Source organism: Vicugna pacos, chromosome 1, assembly GCF_048564905.1.
Source record: "Vicugna pacos chromosome 1, VicPac4, whole genome shotgun sequence".
NCBI classification, from domain to species: domain Eukaryota; kingdom Metazoa; phylum Chordata; class Mammalia; order Artiodactyla; family Camelidae; genus Vicugna; species Vicugna pacos.
The window spans coordinates 58351826-58366591 of NC_132987.1; positions in this window are offsets into that span (position 1 = coordinate 58351826).

Consider the following 14766-nt stretch of genomic DNA (forward strand, 5'->3'; position numbering starts at 1 on the left):
ATTTTACTAAAAGTTTGTGAGAAGCTCCTCAATTACATAATCAGGATTCTTCTGTTGGAATAATTAGAAAAAGAAAACAGAGATATCAGTGAGACAGAGAGGAATAATTTAAAAGAAAAACAGGTATCAGTGAGCCACTGAGAAGAGAAGTAACTCCTCACGGGTCCTTAGTCATTATTTCCACTCCAAGGAGTATTAGGGAAGGGGAACCTGTGAGAGGGACAGCACAAATGTGGTCACCAGCTAAAATCAACTTTGTTGCTCTGCTCTAAAATGGCTGAGAAGATTCAAGTAATCATTAAGTAAAGCAAGGGAATTCTGATCTATGAGGCTTCACTGTGAGAAATAACGACCCTCATTCGTGTAATCTGCACACCTCCAGAGGACTCAGATTAAACAAACTGCAGCAGAGAACACCACAAATTATGTGAAACATACTCTGAAAATGAGCACTAGCTGCCACGGCTTACAGTGCCCACTTACACCCTTCACTACACCACTGAGCAAATGAGCAGTCTGCACGGTGGTGCAGATGGTGAATATTCAGAGATGATGAGAAGGAAATATGCAACCTGCAACGGATACTTTTACTCTTAAGCAAAAGATAAAGAAAGCAATAAAACAAGTAAACAATGTGAAAATAAACAACATACCTAGAAAATGGAATTTTCTTAAGTAAAATTTCTTAATTATTATAAAAAAAGAGAATGTGAATTATTTGCTAAGAAACTTCAAAGAATAAGTACAAGAAATAGAAAAAAGTGATAAGACAGAAGAAATGAAAGGTAAACTAGAAAAGATAAGGAAAAACACTGAAAATAACAAGAAAAATATTAAAATTTGAAAATACATTAAGGTTTGCAAGGTATAAAATAGAGAGCATTGAAAGAGAAGCAATGAGGTAGAGGATGGAGTAAACATGGAAAAACCAAGTGGAAAAAATTGAGACAAAAATGCTGAAAGACAGCAACTATGGAAAGCAAGCAAAAGAGACCCAATCTAGATATTAAATAAATAGTATTTCCAAAGAAGAGAAAAATACATAAATGGAATGGAAAATATATATATTAAGAGATATGCTGCTTAGTGAAGGATAATACGGCAAAATAACAAGCCACCCTGGCTCCGTCTATCACACTAAACCTGTGGATACCAGAGAAGTGGATGAGGAAATTTATAAATCCCAAATGATAAAATAAAATAAAGCATTAAAAAAGGATAATAAATGCAATATAATATAACAAAGGTTTACAAATTATAAAAGATTTTTATCAATTAATAAACAGAATGCCTCTAAATCAAATCATATCCATGAAAATTACATAAATATTTTGATAATAATGCAAACATAAAGGTAAAACATTTCTTATAATTTTATCATTTTATATAAGGTAGTAAAAGAATGTCATCAATAATATGATAAATAGGATTCAATGGAAATTTGCAAGATTTGAAAACCTACATGGACAGGATAGAAAGCTATCAAATGGAAAACTGGACACACGAAAAAAGGAACATTGACATGTCCCATAATCATTCTTAAAAATTGAAAGGGCAATCAAAGAACAACTCCTCCTCATTCTGAAAAAAAAATCTCCAAATCAAAACAGTTGTATGACCAATTCTCACAAACTTGCTTTAAGCTCATTGTTATGAAAAAAGGGGGGGAGGGGGATGCTGTGCAATCCACTTTATAAGGAACCCACGCCTGAGAGTGGAGTGAGTACAGCACAAAAGTCATAGCTCTAGTCCACCAATGAAAATAACTGTGAAAATCCAAGCCAAAATGTCTGATAGTCAGACTCAAAAGTACTTTAAAATAATATATTTAATTCAGTAGATTTAACTCAGAGCTTCAGATTATCTATCACATTAGTGAAGTAAAGGAGAAAATCAAAGGACTGTTCAATAGACACAGAAAAAGCATTTGAAAAGTATTAACAAGAATTTATGTTTAGAAAAAGAATCTAAAGCTAGGAATATCTGAAACTTTCTTAATTAGATCAAAAACTCATAGGAAAGCTCATGATTCCAGGTAAAACTTTAGGTGTCTATATTATCTTTAAGCTCAGAAACAAGATGAAAAGCTCGGGAAGCACAGGCTAATGGTTGGCACAAAAAAAAAATTAGAGGATAAAATGATAAGAAGGGAAGAGACAAAACTGTTATTATCTATAGATGATAGAATTAACTACATTGAAAAGTCAGTAGAGTGAAAATTACTTTAGAATTAGAGAGTTTAGGTGAGCTTCTAAACACAAAATGAACTTTAAAAATGTAAGAGCATGCTTTTAATTAAAAACATGTATTTATATTGGTAATATCTAACTAGATTAGTATAGAGTATATATTAGATACCATTCATAATAGGAAAAAAAAGACAGAAATTCATCCAACAAAGAATTAACCCTGGACAAGAAATTTATGGAGAAAAAAATTTAACTATTTAAAAAATAAAATAAATTAAAAATAAAATAAAAATATAGCAAATGATATGGTGTATCTTTTCAATATTTCACGATTTCCTATGTCAATAATACCATAATAAAGCTGATATTTCAAATATATATACTATAAACAAAATAATGCCTTCCTCATAGGGTTTTTTATAAGGATTAGTTGAGTAATGCACTTAGACCACTAGTGGGTGGAGCGTAAGTGCTCAATAAAGATTAGTTATTATTAATTCATATCAGAAAGGAAAATGTGTCAACTATGTCACAATAAAATTTTTTAAATAAATAAAATAGAAAATTTTTAAAAAGGAAAAAAAAGAAAGGAAAATGTGCATGCTTTAGTAGACAAAATTGCAGATACTGGTGCACTATCTGGTAAAAAAAAAGACACTAAGAACTCCAGATGAATTTTGTAAAATTAAGTATGAAAGATTAAATTATAAATCTAATAAAGATAATTTCTTTTTAAATTCTGAGAATATAAATCATAAGATATGCACTTAAGGAACTTGATTACCTTAAAATTCACAATTTGTGTTCATGACAGATATAGACAATGTTAATGGAAGGGTAAAGGACTGGGAGGAGATATCTGCAACATGTAATGCTAATAAATATCTCTTAACTATAAAAAGAGCACATAAAAATTATTAATATCAAAACCCACCAAAATAAACAATGATCCAAAATAATTCTAAATGGATGAAGTTGTGCTATGAAAGAAAATTCCATAAGCACTGAATTCTTTTAAATATAAATAATATTAAACAGCTTTGAAAATTATGGTCATAGAAGATGATGTAAAGTTGTAAATCATCACACTGTAAAAATACCACTCGATAAAAATTTAGATGATGGAAGCAAGTATAGGAGGTAGGAAGAAATATGTACACGAATTCCTCATCCTTTTAAAGCAGAGAAACAATGGTGAAATAGTAGATAATGTTCAAAGTTTATAAATTAGGAAAACAGTTTTAAGTAAAGAAAAAATAGCAATCAGAATATAGCTGCCCAAATTACCAGAAAAATACAAAAGCAAAAGCACATTGAAACAAAGCAAACACAGACTAAAAGTAAAGGAGATCAAAAGAAAACTGAAAACAAAATCAAATATAAAACTAGTAATCCAAAATATGGAACATGTGCTAAATTTCCAAAGCGATCATCTACATTTTTTAATATGCTCCATGTTTCTTACCCTATAGTCAGCATCTTGAGAGCTGGCTTGATAGTTGATTCATTTCCATTCCCAGTTCCACGCACACAGTAAGTAATAAAAAAAATCGTCCATTTATAATGAATGTATACACAGTTCACCCTTTAACAATGATAGGATTAGGGGTGCCCCTCCGCATAGTCAAAAATCCACATGTAATTTATAGTCAGTCTTCCTCAGTGGTTCCTTCACATCTGCAGTTCCTTCTTATTCACTGTTCCACATCCACTATTCGAACAACTATAGGTGCAGATGACGCTGTAGTGTTGCAGCAACCACTATTGAAAAAAAATCCATATAAAAGTGGACCCAAGCAGTTTAAACCCTTGTTGTTCAAGGGTCAGCTGTATTTAGAAGCTTAGTTAAAGGGTTGCAAATACTTTTAAAATAGCATTTAAGGTTGATTAATTCCTACTTCTGATGCCAATATTTTAAGGAGATTTGAAGACCAATTTGGAATAACATATTAACCCTTATCTAAGTAGTTCAATCTAGATTCTTAGCAGGAAAAAAATGGCACACTCAAACTAAATAATTGGAGGAGGGTTTCAAAACAGATTATTGTCAAAGCTATGGGTCTAAAAGAGGGAAAGTATGAGAAATAGAGCAAGAACCTAGGACTAATAACAGTGGAGTTACTCGAGAGTAACATCCCAAGTCATGTGGGAGAGAAGTGAAGTGAGCAGTTTTTTCCCATGGTAGGGAAATAAATATATTCTGTATTAATAAATATCATGTGTTGGTTCTGAGCTTCTATTTGACACATACTTGCAATCTCTTTCTTCTGTGTATCTAATATCTTTTCAAATAAAATGGAAAAATTGGGTCTATGATCTGGTTTCTGGTCAATAAAAAGTAAGTTATGAGTGACTGAGATAGTTTTCTACTCAGCAAAAAATTGTCTGACCAGGCAATTCTCAGTACGACAAAGTTTTCTTTTTTTTCCTCTGCAAAGCAGATCCAAAGAAGCACCTAAACAGTATCTTCTCTGTTGGTTTTTAGGGTAACCAATCCTTTGGTGCCATATCTTACATGACCCTTTTTACCACATCATTAATAAGGACAGATGTTTTGAATCTTGAGAATCACACCAAAGCCAAAATATGCTGTTGACCTTAAAAGACAGGATCAAACTTCCTCTCTACTGTAATGCTTTTTTTCATCCAGAGACATTTATTTTGGGATGCATTCTTTGTGTCAGAAGATTTCTGTCAAATGAATTGAAATAGTTTCTTGGTCCCTCTTAGCTGGTTAAATTTGAGCACTACAGAAACATTTCAACCAGGCTCAATAGAAGATATGGTCACCTAAGAACTGAACTTTAGGTCTCATGTTAAAAAAAGGTAGCTTTGCCATGATATTTTTTCTGAGTCCCTCTCATTTTTATAAGAATTCATGTAAAACATGTGCCAAAGTATAGTTCTTCACAGTAGAGTTCAGAGCTTATGCTGTGTTTTCATATTCTACTCAATTATTTTCCCATGCACCCAATCATGATTTCAAACATTCTAGTCAATTCTCTAATTCCGTTACCTGCCTCCTTTATTCTCAACCTCCATGGCTTATCTTCCAGAATGCAGATCTGAAGAGTTAAGAGATGTCTGAATAGCTCCACCTAGACTGTCACATTGGCACCTAGAACTTCTTACTTCTTAAGATAAGCCTATTTTTCTGTGATTCCCTAGCTCATTAAATAACCTATTACCCAGTTTTCAAAACAGAACCTCAGCCTCGTAACCAATTGCCATAGATTGGTTTCCCTGGGAAGCAAACTCTCAAGCAGAAATTAGCAGCCATATATGAAGACATAATAGATGAGAATTATCCAATGATAAAAACAAAACATATACCTATGAAGGTATATGAGATCCAAGCAATTCTTAACCAACTACATTTTACTCATACTCTTGAAAACTTGAAACAAAACTACTATGTAAAAGAAGCTAAAAAAATTTTTTTTCAAAGGAGCAATATGTGGACTGAGAGCTGAATCATCAACAGAAGTAATAAAATAAAATAAGATAAATATAGTGAAGTACTATTTTTACAGTGCTAAAATAAAATAAATACAAATCTAGATTGCTATACCCAGAAAAAAAAATAAAACAAGCAGCTTTGAAAATTAATGGGAAATAAAATTACCTTCATATAAATAAGATATTGAGAATCTTTCCCAACAAAGTGAATTATAAGAAGTATTTTTCAAGCAGAAGGGAAATAATCTCACATGGAAGATGAGAGGTACAGAAAGGAATGAAGAACAATAAAAATGGTATATATCAGGGTGAATCTAAATAAATATATACTATATTAAATAATAATTACTATATCAAATATTAATAATGTCTGAAATAAATGTAGAAAGAGGGGAGAGGGAATTAAAATATATAACAATTGCACATAGATAAGATGTAGTGGTTAAAGGAATTAAGATGTTTTAAGTCTCTTGGATTTTTTTAAAGGTAAAAGTGCCAATCAATTTTGACTAAGTCAAGAATATTACATTCCTAAAATATTCAGAAAAAGAATAATAAAAAAAAACTTTCACCTAGCAGAGAAAAAAATGGAGCCATATAAATATATAATCTACCCAAAATTAGCAGAAGGTAGAAATAAGACAAGAGAGAAGAGAGAGAAATACAAATTAAATAGAAAGATGACAGATTTTAATACAACCATATCAATAGTTACATTACTGTAAGTGGACTAAGTGCTCTAATTTCCTTAATTAAAGGAAAGCTATAGGTCTCATAAATAATAATATACTCCCTACAAGAAACATTTTCTAAAATATATGAGTATTGCTGGGTTGAAGTTAAAAATTTGGAAAAATATATAGAATATAAACATTAACCAAAAGAAAGCTTTTAAGTTCTATCAGTGTCAGACAAAGCAAACTTTAGTACAAAACATTGTTGTTAGAAATAAAGCCAGACACATCAAATGGTAAAAGAGTACCCACTAGGGTTATATAAAATAAAGACATAAAATGTAAATTTGTACACAATATCTTTGTCTCAAAATATGTGAGACAAAAAAATAACACATTTATGAAAAGAAATAGACAAATACTTGATGGGGGATATTTTAATGCAAGTTAGTCACTAGCTGATAGAACAAACAGAAAAAAGGAAATCAGTAAATGTAGAGAAAATTTGAACAATAGGATTAGCAAGCTTGACTCAGTTGAAATATGTAGAACACCTCACCCAACACTTGCAGAATACACATTCTTTCAAAAACACTTGGAATACCCATAGGAAATGACTAAACAAAGTAATTTAGAGCATAGGATCTTGGCATTTTCTACTCAAGTTGAAATAATACGTCTTGCCTTATGATGGAGGAATTCTGCTCAATATCGTATTTTTAAAAATCATACATAGAGGCATCAAAAGACACATACAAAATTCTTCATAGGAGCAGTATTCATAATGGTCAAGAATTAGGAAAAAAACCAATAGCAGAAGGATGGATATTTAACTGAGAGCACATTTATACACTGGAATAGTATGAAAATAAACTATAGTCAAAGGCAACAACATATTTGAACATTATTAACCAAATGCTTGTCTAAAGAACTCAGTAAAGGATAATATATGTTGTATTTTCCATTTATATATAATTCAAGAATGAAAGGATAATAAGCAAAACCTAAGAGTAATATTAGCAGTTAGTATTAGCATTATGTTTATTCAGAGGGAAGAAATAGTGAATGGAGGGAGAATGGGTGTTGGCAATATTCCATTTCTTCAACTGGGTGACAATTACATAGATGTTCTCTCCGTGATAGTTAATTGAACTGTGCAAATATGTTTTCTCTACAATCTGTTTCATATATGTGTTATACATTAGAATTATATATTGGAATATATAACTATATATGTATATATAAATAAAAATACATATGAATATACATATACACATAATCAGAATATGGAGTATTTCTCTTATTGAAATCAACATACTATCAAGCCCCTATAACAACTGATAATGGACAGCACTTGACCTTGACAAATAAAGGTGTCTCAGTCTCTTCTTTTTTAAAATAGTCTATTTTGGGGTGTTAGACTGGATATAGCATCAGCTGTCCTCTCTTCTTTGGCCCAGATCCCTTCCCTGACACAGTAGTCAGCATCTCCTCTAAATTAATATTGAACAAATATATAAAGACTATAATATTTAACCAGTGCTAAAATAGTAGACCTCATAATACACCTACGTGACTTACTTGAGTCAAAAATAAAAGGAAATTTAGACATGAAAACTGCACTTATGGGAAATAATATTGATTTGGGGAATAGAATGGGTATATGTGGATAGTTTATATACAAGCTTAAGCATTCTGTTCATGTTTTTTGTTCAAGTTTACACAGAAATAAAAAGAATTAAGTCAACTCAAAAGAACAAGAGGAAAATCAACTGTTGTGTCTTTATATTAAGCTTAATTTTTTGGCTTAGTTTATGCTAAATAATCAAGATTATTTTCTTGATTCTCACCTGCTTTTCACGTATCAACATGGTAAAAAGGAATGCTAAGATCACCCCAAGTACGTGTGGAAATATTTCGTTCAGCAATTATATTTGCAAGGTTTTTCCACTTTTACCCGAAGACTTGGTAGTTGATGGAAGAAGGGGGGTTGGTAACAACAGTTGCTAGTGGTAACATACCCTGAGGACAAACAGGAGGGAGATCCTGGTAAGTAGCATGGAGAGGACTGTAGAGTTACAGGGAAGGTATCAAAGTAAAAATAGAATAATTTAGAAATCACCATCTTTCTTTGAATACATACCCTGGTAGTCAAAGTCCACAAACAGAAGCTACTTGAGCCAAGACTTCCTTTGAAACCACTTCTGTTTCATGGAAACTAATTTTTAGAGTGCTCAGTGGTTTAGGAACATGCAGAGTCAGTTTACAAATCATCATCCATTTCATGAAAAGAAGAAGCAAAAGAAATCATCAAGAATCCAGACTTTAAAACCATGTACCAGAGTCAAACATTAAGTCATGTGACAAATTAGAGGGACACCGGAGTAATTTCAACACAGTCAAATCATCAGCCTTCAGTCCTCATAGTGATTATGCTCTCAGCTTACATATGTCCCTGCATTACTGTGGCCTCTTAATAACATCTGTTAAAAATCCTGACATGTTGGTAATGTGAGGAGAGGACATCCTTCTGTGTACCTATGCCAATAAGCAAAGGTCTGGTCTAGTTACTGAGGTTTTAAGTCTTTCTGACTATACAGAGCTCATACTTCTCTAATCTCCTTACTTCAAAATGGAGTGTATTGAATAGCTCGATGAAAATAAGCAAGTTGTGATTATTACCTAGTTCATATGTTGGTTTGAAAATCCAGGTCTGTGACAAAATGCTCTAATCACAGGCATGAGGGGAGTGTGCATAAAAATCTGGACTTGGTAGGAGAGCTGCATTAAATTTCTCTTAAATATGAGACAAGCATCTTGTTACTTATTTAAAATTTTTAAATATTTTATGTCTAATATTAAGAGATTTTGCCCCCAATTATTGTATATTCCAGCCCAAATTGAATACCTTCTTTTCCTAGAATGTGCACTTTAATCCACAAATACATAAGTGTTCCTCATCACTTAGTGTTTTTAAACATCCTTCAAATCTTAATGCAAATATCTCCTACTTTATGAAACCGTCCTCCACTCCCCCAGGCAGAGGCAGTTAGGCTACTTCCTTCACGTTCCCACTGAATTTACAGCAGCCATTGCACTTGTTACCATAGCATGCTTATTTGTCTACCTTTTCACTCAGAATGAGTTTCCTGGGGACAGAAGTGGCTTCTTGAGCCTAGTTCTGGAACATAGTTGAGAAAAATAATGATTTGGTAAAAGAGCCAAACTGCCTTTTGGATCTTCTCTCCCATAGCATCTCACCCCTTATCACATATGCATTTTATTAGACTTCAGACATGGAAGGATATTTACCATTTCACACTTTTTGTTACAATCATTTGGTTCAAAGAGTGGTTCCCGTCTGCGTGGCTGAGGCAGAAGACATTCATTGATAGACAGTATAGGAGACCTGTTCTCTGTTGTCTTTTTAGAAACTATAGAAAGCTGCCTCAGTTGCCAGACCTTCTGCCATCAGAGTGTCTTCATCTACATCACTGCCCAGCTCTATGTGAACTTGCAAATACTGCTGGGAAAGATCAACCATTCATTTCCCTGCATGTTAGTGTGCTGATACTTTCCAGTGTGCACATTATCTGAGAATGAGAGAACAATTTGACCAAGGTTCAAGACAATCTCTGCACTTTATTGGATATGTGATTTGGAGCTGGCCACTTCAATTTGTCTCAAGTCCTCAACCAAAAAAATATGATAATGATAATCACTATTTTATAAAATTTGATTCAATATGAAACTGTGATGATCGTCACCATTTATCGAATACATATTAAGCGTTTACACCTGCTTTACATATATTATTAAATTTAATCATCCCTATAGTATTAAGGAATAAGTGTCAGCATCCACTCTCTACAGAAATATATGTGTGTGTGTGCACGTGCACATGTGTGTATAGGAGAATATATCTAGTATAGGAATCCAGCCATAGTTGAAATATGACAAATGAACAGGGAGAGAAGACCACTCAGTTAATATGGATTTTTATCAAGTGTAAAAATAAAGTTGCTAAGACAATAAACCAGCAATCAGCTTTCAAACAAGAGCTGTTTTATTTTTAACAAAATAACTTAAAATCTAAGAATATTTTAGCAAATAATCAAAAAAGTGATCATGAGATGGAACCTCAGAAGAAGCTGTATGATCCTGGCAAAACTAAAAGTGATTGTCCCTTGGTTATGGGAAAGCTTATCTCTCCCTAACACATGTCAGGTAACAAGCTGGACTGCTAAGATGAAAATGAAGAAGGTTTGATGCTGCTGATATGGTAGAGGATCTTACATAATCTAGCAGAGGAATCCGAGATGTAGTAAAAGATTTAAGCTAATAGCAAAGAGAAGTAAAAATATTTGTATTGTGGAATGTCAGAGAAAGAAAGAACTAATCCAACTGGAAGGAAAGATTAGGAAGGTCTTACAGAAGAGATAACATTCATGTGATCTTTGGGAACTGAGTAGTACTTGATAAATGGGGAATAAGGGATATTAAACATAAGGTTATTATGTACTATTTAGATATATCTTCTTGAGGATCTAGTCTATTTGGAAATTATTGAGGTGCTATATTCTAGTTAATGTGTATCCAAAAGACATGTGTCCCCAGAATGAAATCTAAATTCTGGTCAGATGTAAGGAATTGTTATCATATGACCAAAATATATTAATCATCAGAATTTAAACCATAAAATAAAACACAGTTTCACAATTTATCTAAAAAGTATATTCCCAGACAGCACCAAAACCTGTAAAGATACAAAGTTAGCTCATGTTTTGCATTTCTTCCAGAAATTCAGCCAAATTTGGAGTGCAAAACAATCAGATTTAGTTTCTTTTTTAATAAGATCTATGAAATGGGAAATAAGAATACTGTCTTTGAAGATACATTAATTATGGAATTAAATGAAATTCCGTAATTCTAACTAAGTTCCATCATTCTAATTTAATATTTAGTGAATAAATTTAGTTTTTCACACCAGTTCTATGGATATTTCTCTTTCCAAGCACTATCCCCCTACTTTCTTCACATTTCTCACTCCATGGTGGTAAAGGAAAAATAATTTCTATTCCCTTGTCAGATGGAATATGAGTGAAAGGTGATTCCAAGTAGGACATGTTTCTTACAACTGAAATATAGCTTAGAATGGGAAACTTTTACTTTGATAACTTGAAAATAGAGAGAGGAAAGATCCCAGAAGTCATGCACCAAAGATTAAAATCCAATGGCAATTAAAAAAATCAAATAGTCAAACCAAATATTAAGGTGACCAGTGGGAGCCAGTAACAAAACCAACTGGTGAGATGAGAAACCAGAAAAACTAAGGATAAAAAGTTGTAGAGTGGACCAAAAGGAAGTGATCTGGAAGTGTTCCCCGAAGTGGATCAAGGATGACTTCAGTAGCCAAACTCAAGACAGGCTTTTGTGGGTCAGGAGCATCTGATAGAGCCTGAGAAGAACAGAAAAGGTGCTGGTCCTTCATATCAGAAGATATGAATAGTGGATACCAGAAATAAAGCCACCTTTTAAATTTCTGTTTCCATGTATTATTCAGTCTACTTGGTCTGTCTTACAGGGTCCTTGGAAGCAAATCTCTTCTTAAAGCAGATGTAAACTTATCTGAAAAGAAACTTTTGGAGAACCAAAGTTTTCCTCTGCCTCAATAAGAGTATATATAGGAAAGAAATATAGGAAATATAGGAAAGAAAACAAGACTTTTGAGATAGTAAAAGCTGTTTAAGATGGTCTAAATCGGATGAGGTGATAACAAAAAGATTGCACTGCTTTTCATCTTTAAACTCACTTTTAGTGCTTTTGAATTTAAGCGTAAAATGTTATATTTTGAACCCAGAATCAGTATTTTTAAATCAACTAAAAAAGTTAAATTAAATTAAATAAATCAATTTTGCTTACTGAATTAAATCAATTAATATATAAAGCTTTAATTTTAAGATATCAAATTAGCCCTCTTCTCTGCAAGACCTTAATTTACTTGAGGACATAGGGAATAATGGCCAGGAATCTGGCCTCTGGACCAAACTGAATCTGTTGATTAGCCTGAGTATACCTCAGTTTCCCTATTTTCAAAATAAATATAATTTTAAAATTAACTTCATAGGAGTATTGTGATGATTTTAAATAAACTGGTGCATGTAAAACACCTTAGAGCAGCATATGGTTCAGGATGAGTAATCAATAAATATTAAATATTTATTTTAAAATGTATTTCCAATGCCTAAACATTGAATTATAAATCCTTCAATATGCCTCCTAACCTGAAACTTGAAAAGAAATTTGGAATTTAAAGAACTTCCAAATCACTTATAATTCATTCTCTCATCTTTCCTTCCTCAGTTTGAGTTCATTACTAAAAAGACAGACAGAGAAAACTACGTTTTTTTTGCTTGAGAAAACAAGTTTACCCCTCCAGAACTGGTTGCCTGTGGTTTGAGTAAATCAGTATTATTTAATATGTGGAAGTAATAATCAGAAGGAGGAGCGAAATCTGACAACGAATACTCCTGACTAGGACTTACGTTCATACCTACTACCTGTCTATTTCAATTGGGATTGGATAATTGTTTAATTTTGTGAGCAAATATAGTGTAATAAGATAATTAATTCTGAAACAAAATAGATTAATGATTGTGTCACATACTACATGGATGTTTTTTTAACATTTTTTATTGATTTATAATCATTTTACAATGTTGTGTCAAATTCCAGTGTTCAGCACAATTTTTCAGTCATTCATGGACATATACACACTCATTGTCACATTTTTTTCTCTGTGATTTATCATAACATTTTGTGTTATTTCCCTGTGCTATACAGTGTACTCTTGTTTATCTATTCTACAATTTTGAAATCCCAGTCTATCCCTTCCCATCCTCTACCCCCCTGGTAACCACAAGTCTGTATTCTCTGTCCATGAGTCTTTAGATTCCACATATGAGCGATCTCATATGGTATTTTTCTTTCTCTTTCTGGCTTACTTCACTTAGAATGACATTCTCTAGGAGCATCCATGTTGCTGCAAATGGCATTATGTTGTCGGCTTTTATGGCTGAGTAGTATTCCATTGTATAAATATACCACCTCTTCTTTATCCAGTCACCTGTTGATGGACATTTAGGCTGTTTCCATGTTTTGGCTATTGTAAATAGTGCTGCTATGAACATTGGGGTGCAGGTGTCATCCTGAAGTAGATTTCCTTCTGGGTACAAGCCCAGGAGTGGGATTCCTGGGTCATATGGTAAGTCTATTCCTAGTCTTTTGAGGAATCTCCACACTGTTTTCCATAGTGGCTGCACCAAACTGCATTCCCACCAGCAGTGTAGGAGGGTTCCCCTTTCTCCACAGCCTCTCCAGCATTTGTCATTTTTGGATTTTTGAATGACGACCATTCTGACTGGTGTGAGGTGATACCTCATTGTAGTTTGGATTTGCATTTCTCTGATAATTAGTGATATTGAGCATTTTTTCATGTGCTTTTTGATCATTTGTATGTCTTCCTTGGAGAGTTGCTTGTTTAGGTCTTCTGCCCATTTTTGGATTGGGTTGTTTATTTTTTTCTTATTGAGTCGTATGAGCTGCTTATATATTTTGGAGATCAAGCCTTTGTCGGTTTCACTTGCAAAAATTTTCTCCCATTCCGTAGGTTTTCTTCTTGTTTTATTTCTGGTTTCCTTTGCTCTGCAGAAGCTTGTAAGTTTTATTAGGCCCCATTTGTTTATTCTTGCTTTTATTTCTTCTAGGAGAAAATTTTTGAAATGTATGTCAGATAATGTTTTGCCTATGTTTTCCTCTAGGAGGTTTATTGTATCTTGTCTTATGTTTAAGTCTTTAATCCATTTTGAGTTGATTTTTGTATATGGTGTAAGGGTGTGTTCTAGCTTCATACTACATGGATGTTTTATTCAACCAGTGTACTTGTTTAGGTGGCAAGATGTAAATTGACTTTATGGCAAAGAAGAGCATTATCACATGAAAATTTATTTTGATTTGCCCAACATATCTGGCAGCCACACCAGGATATGTGTTTTATATTTTCATACTTTTACATGGTAATAACTTTGATCAATATATATGACAGATTATCTAAACAAGCCACTCTTTGTCTATTTGAATATAAGTTTGCCTCTACTTTTCACGATTGTTAATACCATCACAGAGCTTAGAAGAACCTTACCAATTCTTTAATCTAACCTCCCTTTTGAAGTGTCAGTCTTTTCTTCAACACTCCAAGAAATCCCTTTTCCTAAGTTGCTGTTATTCCGGGAGAGCTAATTGTTCTTTGAGAGAAAGAATTCTGTTGTCAAAACACCTAAATAAAAATGTTATTTATGAATCTTTTGGTTTCTATTGATTTCAGATCTCCCTTCCTGTATTTTACAACTCCAGATAAGTATTAGGACTCTAGGTTTTCTTTCTCC